This window comes from Rhinolophus sinicus, linkage group LG04, assembly GCF_036562045.2.
Source record: "Rhinolophus sinicus isolate RSC01 linkage group LG04, ASM3656204v1, whole genome shotgun sequence".
Classification (NCBI taxonomy): Eukaryota; Metazoa; Chordata; class Mammalia; order Chiroptera; family Rhinolophidae; genus Rhinolophus; species Rhinolophus sinicus.
Window position 1 is genome coordinate 54980544 of NC_133754.1, and position 14548 is coordinate 54995091.

At 48.0% G+C, this 14548-nt stretch overlaps 1 protein-coding gene across 18 annotated transcripts in view; it reads left to right on the forward strand.

Annotated features, from left to right (window-relative positions):
• The window catches only part of MCF2L (MCF.2 cell line derived transforming sequence like), a 169995-nt gene that overhangs the window by 76492 nt on the left and 78955 nt on the right, over positions 1 to 14548 (forward strand). Inside the window, exon 1 of one of the 18 annotated variants that reach the window (XM_019746591.2) lies at positions 1568 to 1626. The exons of 16 other annotated variants lie outside the window; for them this stretch is intronic. The gene's annotated coding sequence lies outside the window, so the exon portion shown is untranslated. Of the gene's footprint in view, positions 1 to 1567; positions 1627 to 14548 lie in introns of those variants that run through there. One more of the 18 variants, XM_074329545.1, reaches the window with a different exon arrangement.

Sequence of the window (14548 nt, forward strand, 5' to 3'; positions counted from 1 at the left end):
TTAAATACGCCATAGAAACACTTGGAGGAGTGAGTTGTGTCTGTTTCTCCTGCGTTGGTCCAATGCTAGTTGGGGGCTGGAGGATGTAGCCCATTAGAGGGGACCACCATGCACTCTTCTATCCTGGAGCGGGGCTGGTCTCCCCGACTCCCACTTCTGGTCTCCACGGGGTGTGCACTTTGTACTGAGCACACCTCTCAGAGGCAAAGTCTGAGAATTTGAAAGGTGCATTAAAATGTAAGAACAGATGGAAAGGACTTTTGGGGGCTGTGAAAATGTACCATTTCAGTTATCTTTTGGACACTTCATTGGTACTAAAGCATTTTTGGAAAGAACCACATAAGGGGAGATGAGTACATGGGAAAATCAGAGCAAAGATGCCAGCTCCTCCCAACCCCACGGGACCACCTGTTGAAAGACAGATGCCACTGCTGTCTGAGCACTGGCTGTATGCCCAGTGCTAGCCTCAGTTTTTTGTCATTTCAGCCCCAGGCCAGCTGAGCCCCAGTTTTTTGTCATTTCAGCCCCAGGCCCTCGCTGCTACGCTGGCCTGCAAAAAGTTTCCCCTGCTTCACAGAGACAAGAGCTGGAGCAGATATGCCTGCACCCTGACCCTGAGCCCTGCATCTCTCACACTCGTGCCTTCGTGGGTCCTCTCAGAGATGCTGGGGGACTCCATGAATGGCAGCAAGAGCTTGTGGTCAATGTAAGAAAATAAGCTGTGGCGCCGCCTGGGGCCACTAGAAAAGGGCTTTTCAAAGGTTCTCCCTTCACTTGCTCTCTCATCCTCTCAAACGAGAGCCAAGGACAGCCTGTCCGTGGGATTCGGGACTGTGGCCATAGTGGTCTTAGACACTCAAGATCACAGAGTTAGGAACAGTTCTTCAATGGCCTTACCTTTGGTTCTGGTGCACAGGTGCTCAGGTGTTGTCTGGATACCTGTGAACTCACTTCGGTGGATTTGTTCTTACCCAACCATTTCTCTGGGCCACAGCCCCTGCCCTTCCCAATAGGACCCTGGGTGTAGTAGTGTGCTGCCCAACATAGGGGCTCACGTGGTCTGGGGGGGGGGCCCAGGGGCTCTGACGTGTATCTGGTCCAGGTTGGATAGTCTTGGAAGGAAGTCTCTCTCTGCCCGTCTCTTCTAGCACTTTCTAGAAGTGCTTTTGCCTAAACTGAATGTTGTCCCTCCTGCACCAACAGGCAGATGCTCCGGCCTCCCCAGGGTGGGTCATGGGCTCCCCAGGACGTAGACTAGGGTCCTCCCAAGCCCACCCAGCATGAAGTTAATACTGGGCAACACAGTTTTCTGTTTTGATTCTCAATCTTTTTCTTCTTTTATTTTTATTTAATGTCCAAATTCCCCTCTGGTTCTCTCAGAACTACCGTTCACGTGACAGGGAACTCCAACAGAGAACAGCTGCCACAAGACCAGGAGGCACAAGCTGGGTGCCCTTTTCTCCCCATTTGACTAAAAATACTTGACTGGTAAATTAAAATTGAGTCAGAGTCGCAAAACAAGGAAGTGAAATGACCTTGTGAAATCTCACAGATTGAGTCCCATATCTTAGTGAGCTTAGCTGCTCCGCTTGGAAGGGCAGGAGGAGGACCCTCCATCGGCAGCAGGTAGGAGCCTCAGAGCCTGAAGTCAGAGTGTTGCTCAAATGCAAGTGCTTGTTCAAATGGGCCGTTTAAGGTGATGCCATAGAGGTCGTATTAAGAATATAGGTGTCGGTGAGTGTGTGATGAAAGTGTGACGTCTGTGTAAGGAGCACTAACAGGATGGCCACCAGTAGTGCTATGTTGTTGTCATCGTCCTAATAACTGGTTTCTGAGAGATGCTGAAGAGTAGGGGGTGGGATACACCCAAATGTGAGCCCTTTCCACAGTTAGTTGAAATCTGGCTGCTGGCACTGTGTTTGTGTTCCTCAGAGAAGCTAAGCAGGGCTGGGTCTAGGCGGATCGCTGTGAATTAAGAGTCTGTGTCTAGCAGAAAATTTCAGGAAAATGCATTGAGGGTGGGAAGCTTCTTCTTAGGGAGGTGTGTGTGGTTCGTGTCCAGGCTGAGCGGACACTCCGTGACTGTTTACTGGCACTGCCTAGTTTGTTATGGTCCAGAGAAAATATGAGTAACATCTGACTGCACATATACTGTTTGCTATGTGGGTATGGCTGATTCTGACCAGGACACATGATACTTTTTATATTCTTTATCTACTATATTTTTTCCCCCTGATGTTATTTGGTGAGAAGAAAAGGTTGTTTAGTACCTCTGGGGTGCGGTGCAACTGTTATAAAAATGTGTATCTAAAAAAAATGAAAGAACAAGAAAGAAAGGCCACATGTTTGCATCTGGCGTCTTGGAGCAGGAGTTGGGATCTGTTCCTTTGAGCCTGTAACAGGTGTGTGTCAGCCATCCCTGTGTGGATAGCTTTGAATATGCTTGATGGCTTTGCATATGTGTGTGCAGAGCTGTATACACTGACTGGCAGCCGTCTCCATGGAGACCCTTATCGGACGTTCTACATAGAGCAGGAGATAAAGCTCAACGTCTGGGGTCCTTTCTTGTAGGCTCTGTGTGAGATGCAAAGAGATTCATAATTCAGTAATGTTCTCCTTTTAATTTATCAATCTTATCATGGTTCAGATTGGTAGGAAACCTTATCCATCCTGAAAACAGCACGAATGACAACACCCTTCTTTATCACTGTCTTATGTTGAAAGACCACTAGGATTTCTAAAATGTGTTGGCAACACTAATTTAAAAATCTGTTGTGAAAGTTATATTCTAAATTTAATATTTAGAATATCAGAAAGGTTGGGTTCAGGAAAACTACTCTTTCTACATCTCTGGAGAATGGTTTTTCAAGAAGAGAAAGTAAAGAACGTGTTAAAATGAAACCAACACAAATGCTCATTCTGCATATGGAGCCTCGAGAAATATAAAAAAATACACTGCCAGGCTAGATGAGGCAGGAAGCAGTGGGCTGACAATACCCCATTTGCAGTTTCATTCAAAATGCGTGTGAAATATTTCTACTATTGCAGGTAAACCTTTATTTTCTAAGGTTATCTGAAAGAGGTGATCAGAGTACTCTCCATCACTTATATAGAGGAACAAAATTTTTAGAAAAGTAAACTATTTTCTGTATTTAGCTAAGAACAAAGGAATTAACAAAAGATTTAAAGGACCCAAGAAGTGCTTTTGTTCATTCATTCATTCATTCATTCATTCAGAAGCAGGTACTGAGTGTCTTACTCTATGTCAGGGCTGTGCTTGGTGCTGGAGAGAAAACTGTAATAATCAATCTATGTTGTTTGTGAACAATTGGGATGGATAACAACTGAGCTAAGAGAACCTGTCTGGGATATTAATCAAGTTTGGGGAGAGAAATCAATGGGACAGCGCCTGACCTGAAACAGGGCTTTTGAAACCCTCTGAGAAGCTACCCCTGGCAGCCATCTGACCCTCAACAAGGTCTGGCACCTGGGTCCACCCCACCCGATGGCTGACCCCAGAGAGGGGTGTGCTGCTCTCTTGCAGAGACCTGAGTTGGAGGTATGTTTGCTCCAGGCAGCACAGTCTGAACTAAATCTGAAAGTGAGCCTGGGAGTTTGCATGGAACTTCCTTAAAAATGCTGCTAAGAAAACTAGCCTCCCTGCCTTCCTCTTCAGTTAATTTTGAGTTCACATCTAATTCCCCTTTTTTTGGGGGGTGGGTATTTTCCTGATGACACAATCACCTTTCAAACATTTTTTCCCGGCATTACTCATTCTGTGGAGGAAAAAAACCAGAATATTTTTAAAGCATGATTTCATTAGCATGTTGGAAATTTTATCAGAAGTTGTTAAGCATTCAAAAAACTATCAGATTTTGTAAATGGATTAGGTGAAAAAGTCGTCCTAACTACTACAGTTTAGAATGCAATTGAAATTTACGTTCTAAAACATTCATGAGACTTTTGCTTTTCATGCCCAGTCTTTCAGCCATATCAGACCTGGAGTTGCAGCAGACTGCCCTCCATGTCCTGTGAGGGATGCTAGGAATTCCAGAGTCAGGAGACCTCCTCATGTCTTAAGTTACCAGAAATAACTTATTGTAAGTCAGGATTTGGTTTGTTCTGGTCCCGGCCACATGCCCACTCCGCCGTGCTCAGCCTGTGTTTGGGATTTCAGGTCATGAGTACCATTTCTTGTTAAAAGTTCCTTTTTTTGTACAGTCCTTAGTCATCTTCTCATTGTATTTAAAATATTAATAATTCTTTATAAGGAAGTATTACCTTTTTACTAATAGAAACCAAGTGTACCTAGGAATGTGCCTAACCTGAGTTGTTGCGTGATACAGACCAAGTATGAACACGCCCTAAGTGCTCTGTCCCAAGGATGGTGGGCACACGGCCGTCAGACTTCTGTCAGATAGAGCCACCAAGGGCTTGGGACACACTCCAGCTGCTCTTTCTTGGCCTCTGTTCATGGTGGAGACTTTGTCCCCCGAGGGTAGATTTTGGCAATAAGCACAACTGCAAGAAGGCAAGTGTTGATTAGTTAACTGAGCCAGCTGAATAGTGACGCGGAAGATACTGTCTCAGCCACATCTCCTTCTTTATGAAACTCTTACAGAATGTTCTGGCTTATGTTTTTTGTGTTTTGTGTTTTTTGTTTTTTGCCAGGGCTTGTGGGGGGCACATGGCACTTACTTTATTTACCCCTCTCCTTAACATTTCACAGCCATTCCATTAATCAATTGTTTTTTACTGCATTAGGACATCTATATTCATTATAAATCAGCATAACATCTAAAACGTTCTGATTTTAAAAGCACTGAGTTTTAAATTATATTTGACCTCTGAACAAGTTGAAAGAAAATGCTTTCTGCCAACAAATGGTGGTTATTTCACATTGTCTGCACCGGGTTTGGGCCCCGGGGCAAATCCCAAACCGCTCACATGGCAGCCTGGGCTCCTGCTTCACCTACGTGCACGAAGCATCATGGCTGAGCTCAGCTCCCGTAAAGGTCAGTGGTCAGGGCAGCTCCTGGTCCTGGAGCGGCTTGTGGTCACTGCTGGTTCCAGTATGACATGGGAGGGGTGACCCAGAGACAGCAGGTTGGGAACATCCCAGGTAAAGGAACATATGTGTTAATACGAACAATGGCGTGGTTCCAAGTGGCTGTGCCAGTAGCTAGATACGCAGGTGGGGGATTTTGGTCCCGGAAGTTGACTTTTAACCAGAGACCTGAGGGCTTTCAGCAGAGATATCAAATGAAGCTTCTCTTTCTGCAAGGAAATGTCGAAATAGTGTGGAGGTGGGGAGAGACGAGAGGTGGGGAAGCAGTGACTTAGAACCTGCTGGAACAATCCAGGTCACAGATAATGAGGTTCTGAACTACCGTGGCAGGAGAAGGGTAGGGAGTGACTGGAGAGACTTTAGGGGGTGAGGACAGAGCTTGGTAATGCTTTGTAGGGGAAGGGAGGGAGAGCATCAAGGATGGTTCCCAGACATCTGGCTTGGGCGGTGGTGCCATGACTGAGACAGATATCAGAGGAGGATATTAGGTGATAGGACCCATTTTGGAACCCGCAATGTCTGTGAGAGCTGGAATGTAAGTCTGGACAGGTACAAGGTCAGCCTCACGGGTGACATTACAAATGCATTGGAAGTTGCTTCAATCCAAAAGATGTGTTTGTTTGGCTGAATACGGTATTTACCTTCTTTGGAGCTGAAGGTGAATAAGGACAGTGGAGAACGCTGGAGAGCCCAGCAGCTTGCTTGACTAGTGATTTTCCCTTTGACATAAAACTACACATAAAATACAACAGCAACAAAATAAACACAAGTTCACTTAAAAGGCAAAGGAAGTGGTGGGGGTTGGAGGGACGAAGGGCTGATCATAAAAGGACAACACGTTTGTGTTTTGAAGCTGTTGCCACCAAGGACAGTCAGTCCCCAGGATCTCACTGCTCATTTCCCACAATCACGTGTGAGTCCACAGTTATCTCTAAGTAAAAGCTTGATTTAAAAAAAGACGACAGACTGACCATTTGGAAGCTACTACCTTGTCACCTGTTTTCAGTCTGTCCATCACCTGCCTTGGGAAACCACGGGAACCTTTGACTTCCTAGAGGCCGATGGCCAGCCCTGCCCTGAACTGCCTCTACATCTGCACATCTCACATGTATCTGAAAGCAAAAGCAGAGCCTTTGAAACTTGCTGGAATAAAAGATCTTTCCAAGGTGATTAACCAACTTGAAGAAACCTTTCCTGGATGTTCTAGAGGTGATGGTTCCTTAGAATCCCTTCAGTCCTAGAAGTGGAGTCACTTCCTCGCCGGGGTTTATGGTCGGGCCGTCCACGCCCAGGATGGGGCATGAGATGCCTTTCGTGGGGACAGTCTCCTGGACCTCGAGCGTGGTGATCGAGATTCCCCACTCTATGTACTTAAGTGTCGGAACAGTACTTGCTCTTAGTACTTGCTAGTTATCCAGCATGTTCTGTCACCGCTGATAAGGGAAAGCAAGCTTCAACTCCCAGGAAAGATAAGCTGGCCTGGTTACAACAATAAATAATATGGACAAAGAAGTCTGGGGCCAAGACTAGGATGGTCTTTAAAGGGTTGAATCAGGTCTGTGAAGGAAAATACAGTGTATGGTTGACCAGAGGAGTGCAGTACAGAGAGAGAAAGAGGAAATATAGACTGAGGTGGCAGGGTAGGGCAAAACAAGAATCCTGACCCAGAATAGACTCAACTGCAGGGATTCTAGAGAGTCTAGAGGGAATCTTTGAAATCGGGGAATCTCTGTCTGGGGCCCTGGTGGCCCCCAGTGGGGTACAGGAAAAGACCGATCACCAGGCCTGGCATTGAGATATATCCTTAGAGCTCTGCACCTTGTTTCTGATGAGCATACCCAGCTCTCCACCACCTTTTTTCCCCCCTGATAAATGAAGCACACTAGCGTTCCAGGTGTGGACAATGAGAATCAAGTGCATTTCTGAATTGGAAGGGTTTGTGGGGCAGCAGCAGTGTCAAAGACAAGCGAAGCCTCTGAGTCTTGCCTAGGAGGTCCAAGGTGGGGTTCTCAATGTGAGTCTGTAAGCTGTACTTGTAAAAGCATCGGAGGGGCAGAGACATTTTTAAAAAATATTTTAATTCACCTTTGGCAGCCCCACTTGTCTCATCCTGCTGGCTAGGGGCGTGAGTAAGGCCCTGTTCAGTGACCAGTGGACCCCACAGCCCTGCTGGTCAAGTCCTTTGGTGAGACCCACTGCGGTGCCTGTCATCTCAGGAGAAAGTCATGCCGTAAACATAGAATGTTCTCTGAGGTGCCCACCCTCTTCTTGAGATCGCCTCCATCAGGGGCCTGAGGTCTGGTGCCTCCTCCCCCTGCATGCAGCCCAGAAGAGGCTGCAGGTGGCCTGTCAGAGCCCACATGACCCAGGTCTACTGGCATGGATCCAGCTGTGCCTTGGAAGTTGCTCCAGAACCTGCTGGGTTCAGATCCTGGCTCGGCCCCTTCCTCACTGTGAGCTGAGGCAAGGGGCTCAGTGTTATCATCTATAAAATGGAATGATGCCACATTTCTTGTAGAGCTGCTGAGACCCTCAGGTGTTTGCCCAAGGTCAGTTCTCAGGGATGCTCCCTGCCCTTTGCCCGCCCCCCCCCCTCCCCAGTCCCTCACTCTTGGTCATCTTTTCTGGTCTCATCATTTCTCTCCATTTCACATAACATCATCTGGCATATATGGAGCTCATCTCTGTATCAGCTCTTCTCATCCTCAACAGCACATAGCTTTATTCGGTGGCTCACCTGGGGCTCCAGCACTGTGCCCCAAGCCCAGGTTTATTGTATCCTCATAGCCCTGTGAGTGGGCACCATCACCCCACTTTGCGGATGAGCTCACTGAGGTGCACAGCTAGGATTCAACCCAGGCACTTGGCTCTCAGCTCCAGGCAGTGCTGGTAAACCACTGCCTATTGAGCGCGTGCTTAAAGGAGTGAAGGAAAAATGACACGGAAAGCTTAAGACAGAGTCCTTTGCAGCCAGGGCTCCAAAACCACTAGCACTACAATGATGACTCTTGTCATAATTCCAAACTTCGGTCACCTGTTTGGTCTAGATTTTGCCCACTAGTACTTTTAGCTTTGTTCTGTCTCAGTCACTTTGGGGCTGCTACCAGATGCCAGCAGCCCCCCTTGGGGCCAAGCTGTTTCTTCACCTGATGACTTGAGGAGGGATAGCAGCAGGCAGCTGAGAGGGGGCAAGCAGATTCCGATCCCATTGCCAGCTGGCATGAGGCATCTTGGCTCAGATCCTAGCCCAATTCACTTCCTCCTAGGGTTGTGGGGGTGGGGGGGAGGGGGAATCAGAGGGTGAGAACACCCTCTCTGTGTCACCCGAGATGGATGGGGAGCAGCATGTGCTGATGTTGGACATGCAGGGCTGGCGATTCTGAGGCAGCACAGGCATGGCCCACAGCCCCTTCAAACCTGGGCACACCCCACACGAACAAGGCAATACCGGAACATTCCCTCAAGTGCATCGCAGACAGCCCCAAATCTGGCCACACCGTATAGGCTTTCTTCTGTCCTCACATGGCTCTGGGTTGATCTTAGCTATATCGAGCTCCCATGCTTTTCCCACGGAATCTCCCATTTTCCTTGCAGGGTCATGCCTCCCTCCTTTCCCAATGTAATCAGATGTCTCTTGAATCCTCAAGTTTACCGAGCCTCTCAGCACCTTTTAGTTACCCTGTGTCCCCGAAAATAAGACCTAGCCTGACAATCAGCTCTAATGCGTCTTTTAGAGCAAAAATTAATATAAGACCCGGTCTTATTTTACTATAATATAAAAGCCGGTCTTATCTAACATAATATAAGACCGGGTCTTATATTAATTTTTGCTCCAAAAGACGCATTAGAGCTGATTGTCGGGTTAGGTTTTATTTTCGGGAAAACACGGTAGATGCTGTAACACAAAGGTAAATGATGTTCAAAAATAACACGTCTGCTTTGGAGAGTTGTAAAAATAAAGATGGAGTTTTCCAAAGTACCCACAATGCAACCAGCCCTGGATCATAACTGATGACCCTGAGCTGTTTCCTGCTTGGCTTTGTGTGTGCAGCAGAGCTGTGCGTGGACCAGACACTGCTGTACTACAATTTCCCCTTGTTTCCATGATATGAAACTCATTTTGGAAAATAGCTGTAGACGAGAGCATGACGTCCCTCCTAAGGGGTCTTCCCAATGCCACACCCGTCCCCTCCCTCTGTTGTCCCGGTGTCCCCGAACTATTTCTAGATGTGGATCCAGTGGGCCCTTGGGCACAGGTTTCTTGGTGAACCCAGCACCTAGATCTGGTTCCCCCCTCCCTTCAGGTCTCCCGAGCACCAACACCTGGCGGCACCCACCCACCTGCACGCTCAGGGCTGTCCGTGTTTCCGCCTGCTGGCTTGCATGGGCGAGCCTCCTGCCTGCAGTCTGAGCTGGTCCTCCCTCTCCCACCACCCCCACGAAACTCCCGCTTAGACCTTCAGACACACCTGGCACCCTGGCTCAGGCTAGTCCCCACCTCTATGTCTCAGGTGTGGGCTGGGGCCCCTGCAAGGGTCCAGACCTGGGGCCACCTTTCTCTGTGTCAAATGGCCAAAGTCCTACCACTCCTGTGAATGGAGCAACAAGTATGAGCCCTGGAGTGTGAGGTCATCTTACTCCACTCCTCTCTGTTGAGGACACTGAGACAGCTTAGTGGTAGATTTAGAATCCAGAATTTCTATTGAGAGCCTCAGTGGGGCCTGAGACCAAAATCACGGTGGTCCAGCGCAGAAAAGCAAATGATACTGCTCTATACCCTCCTAAATCCGGCTATGGTGGCATTTTATTTAACCTAAGGCTCCAGCTGTGTTTGCTGTCTGCAACCCCACAGCACACACCTGGATTTGTTGGGTTTGTGACATGAAGTTGTTGATCTAGGAGGAGGAGAACGCTGCTCCCTGCCCAGGTCCTTTCCATCTAGGTCGCAGCTGTGTGGAACAAATGGAGCAGTTGTTCCTGCTGCCCGGGAGGTGGGGAATGATGGGTCGGTTCCGATAAACACTTGGGTGCCCGGCCCTGCCCGGAAGGAGAGCGAAGCTCATTGTTCAGAGGTGATATCTGGAGCTCGTGTGTCTGTTTTTCCAGTCAGGCAAAAGAGAGTCTTCCTGTTTGGCTCTGTTTGGCCCCCAAACGGGGCCGCCCAGGCCCTGCTCACAGCCCCTGTGGGTGATGCTTCTGCTCTGGGACCTGTGGGAGGGGGTCCTGGGCCCCTCCTGTTGAGTTCCATCCAAGTTGTCAGGTATTCACTGGCTTATACTGGGCCTAACCGCCGCACTCTGGCCTTCTTTCAGTCCTCATGTTTCTGTACCCCCCAAGTAATACGTTAGTGTGTACCGCCAGTATAACCTCCATACACATTTTTTATTCACAATACAAAAACGCAAGCAAAAAGAAAAGCAAGGACTAAACAGAAAATAAATGTAAGTGGCATAATTCCCACGGCTCACTTTGAGTCCCCACACTAGCCAATCCCAAAGCATTAATCACTATTGCGATTAAGAAGGGAAACCTTAATGCATAAAATAAGGGAGAAATGACACAAAAGTACAATAAAACACAAAACTGAGTGATAGTAAGAGGATGGGGCAGCTTAGAGCTGGGGCGAGGGTGAGGGGGCCGGGACGGGTCCTTTGGGGGACGAGGTGTCTGGAGACCCGATGGGGAGTTTGGGTTTGCACTGTCTTGGAGGCTGATCAGTGCCTTTATTCACCAGACTTGCTAGGCTACCAGAATCCGTTCGAAGTTAGATAGCAGAGAACAAGCCTGCCCTTGGGAGGGCGCATGGCCCAGCATCGGCTCTGCCTGGCCCTGGTGCTGTGACCAAGACTCGGCACTGCCACAGCCAGTGCCAGGCGGGTGGATGGATGTGTCTTTGCTGCTGTGCGGATAATGTGACTGGGACAGTCGATTTCAGGTGTCCCTGTCTTGGGCTACCCATAATGGTAAGTGATGTGGAAACCAGACAGAAATTAGCCCTTCGCACAAAAGATGCTCAGACCTTCCCCAGTGCCTTTGGCCACTTAGCCTCCACAGACAAAAGTCCAATGGAGCTCCGTATCCCAGTGCACGGCCCCGGGCAGCCGTCTGTGATCCCAGTGTCGCGGGAAGTCTGTGACTCCAAGATGTGCGTGCTCAGAGGAAGCAAGGCCGTGCATGGTCTGGAAATTCTGGCAGAGGGGGAAGCACACAGGGGAAACCCAGGGGGCAGAGGAGGTGGCAACTGCAGTCCTGGCTCTGACCACAGCAGCAACTTGTCCATGTAACCAGGCACACAGCCGCTGTGGTGGCCTTTCATGAATTTCTGATGGGACAAGAGAGGGCTTCAGGTCCGCAAGCCCACGCTCTCTTCTTCTCAGGCGCACTGTAAACTCAAGGCCAAGAGGGCATGTTGTCTTGGGTTTGAGGATGAGGAAGAGCCATGTTAGCCTTTGGTGTGACAACCCCTCCATGAGTCCAGAGCCTGTCAACAGGTGTTGAGGGCCAATGTGTTTGGAGCACATGGGAGGGCAGGTAGACCCCTACCCGCCGTTACAGGAGACTGTGGTCCAGACTTCAAACCCAAAACAAAAAAACAACAAAAAACCTCAGGGGGCAGGTAAAGGAATCCAGAAGAAAGAGCTTCATGGAGCCCAGGGCCCAGGCAGACCCTCAAGCCAGGAGGGACCTGCGGGGGGATGGGGGTTCCGAGGGACGGGGGACTAAGTCTGCAAAGTGAGGAGACAGAACACTTAGTGCTACAAGACTGTTTGTGGTTTGACCTGGCTTCCATTCCTGAATCCTCTTCAAGAAAAAGAAGACATGATGGTCCTCTCAGAAAGGCAGGTTGGTCTAGGCCCAGCCTCGGGGTCTGTAACCACTGTGGTGCCCTGCCGGTGGGCTCTCACTCACCAGGCAAAGTGCACGGAGAGGCAGAGGCCAGAGAAAGCGCGCACAGGAGAATGTGGGCTGGTCTGTACATCTGGGGACTATGTGTTTCTATCAGGAAAACTTATCTGTGTACATCCCATCCATGCATGACGACTTATAAATTACGTGCAAATACTACTCTGCTAACTGTGAAATACAGTTGACCTTCGAACAACACGGGATTAGAAGTACTAACCTCAGCCCCCCAAGCAGTCAAAAATCCAAATATAACTTCTGACTCCCCAAAAACTTAACTACCAATAGCCTACTGTTGACCAGAAGCTTTACTGATAACGTAGTCAATTAAGACATATTTTGTATATCATATGTATTATATACTGTGCTCTTACAATAAAGTAAGCTAGAGAAAAATGTGTTATTAAGAAAATCATAAAGATGAGAAAATACATTTACAGTACTACACATATTTATTTTTAAAAATCTGCTTGTAAGTGGACCTGAGCAGTTCAAACCCATGTTATGTTGTTCAAGGGGCAACTGTACACACAAAGAGCCAAGATGTTTAAATGATAAGAGGTTAAATAATAATGCTTTTCAATTAATAATACAGAAAAACATTTTTACCCTCATGACAAAAATATGTTTTAAGTGCGAGTCGTATGATTCAAAAAAATTCATAGTTTTTCCACATCTGATACGATGAATCAAAGCCAGATTCTACATTTAACGTGTTTCAGTTCTAATGAAATTGTTTTCATAGCCATCATGGCTGAAACGGGAGCAGGTACCATGGGTTGGGTTCTCTGCCTTGATTCTTAGTTTTCAGTTTCCTTTAGCAATTATGCAGATTATGTAGAAATTCAGCTAGTGAGTTTCCTTTTCCCTGATGTCAAGGAAATGTATATCTTTCTTAATGCTAATCTGTTTTTTTTTGCAAAGTAGGAGGTGTTAAGTTTTTGTGTTTTAATGGGTTTATGTTTATTGGGTTCAAAACTCACTCAACTATTCAATGAAGTTTTCTTTTTTTAAAAAAAACACGTGCATGAGTTTTTATAAATGGCACAGCTAATATTATCTATTTGGGAAGATGCTTTCAATGGAAAGTGCAATTGCTCTTTCACTTAGGATTAAACCCACTGTCCTGGACAACTTTTATTGTTTAGGGCACAGTCTTGCCAGATTCGACCAGACTGCCCATTACCTTTTGTTCGTTTGTGCTTGCTGTATTAGTCCATCTTGTCTTCTCTTAGGCCACTTGATTCTTCAGTGAGCATTCGTTTAAATTGGACTATATGGTTTGCCGAGTTACTCAATTAGTACGTGGAACTGAGGTGCTTGCGTGGGCTGAGACCTTGCCCCTGGGGATGCACTGCCCCACCAAGCCCTCTCTGTGATGGCCGCCCACCCTTCCTTTGGGTCCCTCATGTCATGGTGGCACATGGCCCAAGGATGGAGAGGCACCAACACACCTCTCTTAGGGGTAACTGCCATGCTCCACGTCTGGAGCTCATCTGGAAATAGGGAGATGGAGCTGGGGAGGATCGAGGCCAGTGGAAGGACAGCCACTCTGCTTAGCGCCTGCAGACCTGCATGTTGCCCCAGAAAGGCTGCTTTTTATCCTATGACAGGGGGTTGATCTTGGGAGCAGCGACAATTCATTCGCCCCTGAGTGAACGGGGCCAGCAGGACACGAGAACTGAGGACAGAACCCCAAGGAGCATCACTATCTAAGGGGAAGCAGCTGGGGGTAGGAAGGACCAGAGCTGTGACGATCTTGAAGCTGAAGAAGGTCCTCGAGGACATGGGAGGACATGGGGGTGGGGAAGCGGGAGGAAGATGTGGTATCTGGGCCCACAGCCTGGGTAAGACTAAGCAGCCAGCATGGCCAGCTTCTCCTGCTGCGGGAGGCTTTGCTGAGCAGTGATCATTGCCTCACCTGGTTTCCATGACGATGAAACAAGGCCAGGTGGTGAGGAAAAGCCTTAGCAACTAAGGGCATGCGCACCTTGTGAATCAAGGCTGGCTCCTCCCACTTTGTCACCCAGCAGAGAATGCGTAGAGAGCACGCAGCACTGCCATGTCGTGGTTCTGCTCTCTGCATAATTCAGGGTCCAGAGCCTATTTTAAAGTTATACAAATATTTTTCTAAGGTTTGAGGGGACACCATTTTGACCATGAGGAGACTGATATCTTAGCTTTTGTTACATCTCTGTACGAGGAAGGGTTAATGCGATTTTTCCTGTAAATATTTGAGCTCTGCTGGGCTGGAAGTCAGGGTGCAGCTGGGGGAGGCCACACACCTCAGGCTGCAGGTTTCTGGGCTGGGCCAACTTGTACTAGTCCTTTGCACGGTGTGTGTGTAAACTATGGTGTTGCCGAGACTGTGTGCTACACACCACAGATTTTGACCAATTGCTGCATTCCCTCAAATAAATAAACAAGCCTTATTCTGCGTGAAGTACACTGTCTATCATTTCTTTCCAGCTAAGCAAGCCCTTGTGTTAGAAAGGCTCACCAGCAGTCAGGAGCTGCTGGGAGGACTAGACCTTACTGTGTTCCAAGGGAGTTGTTCTAGAACAGGCGAAAGAAAGG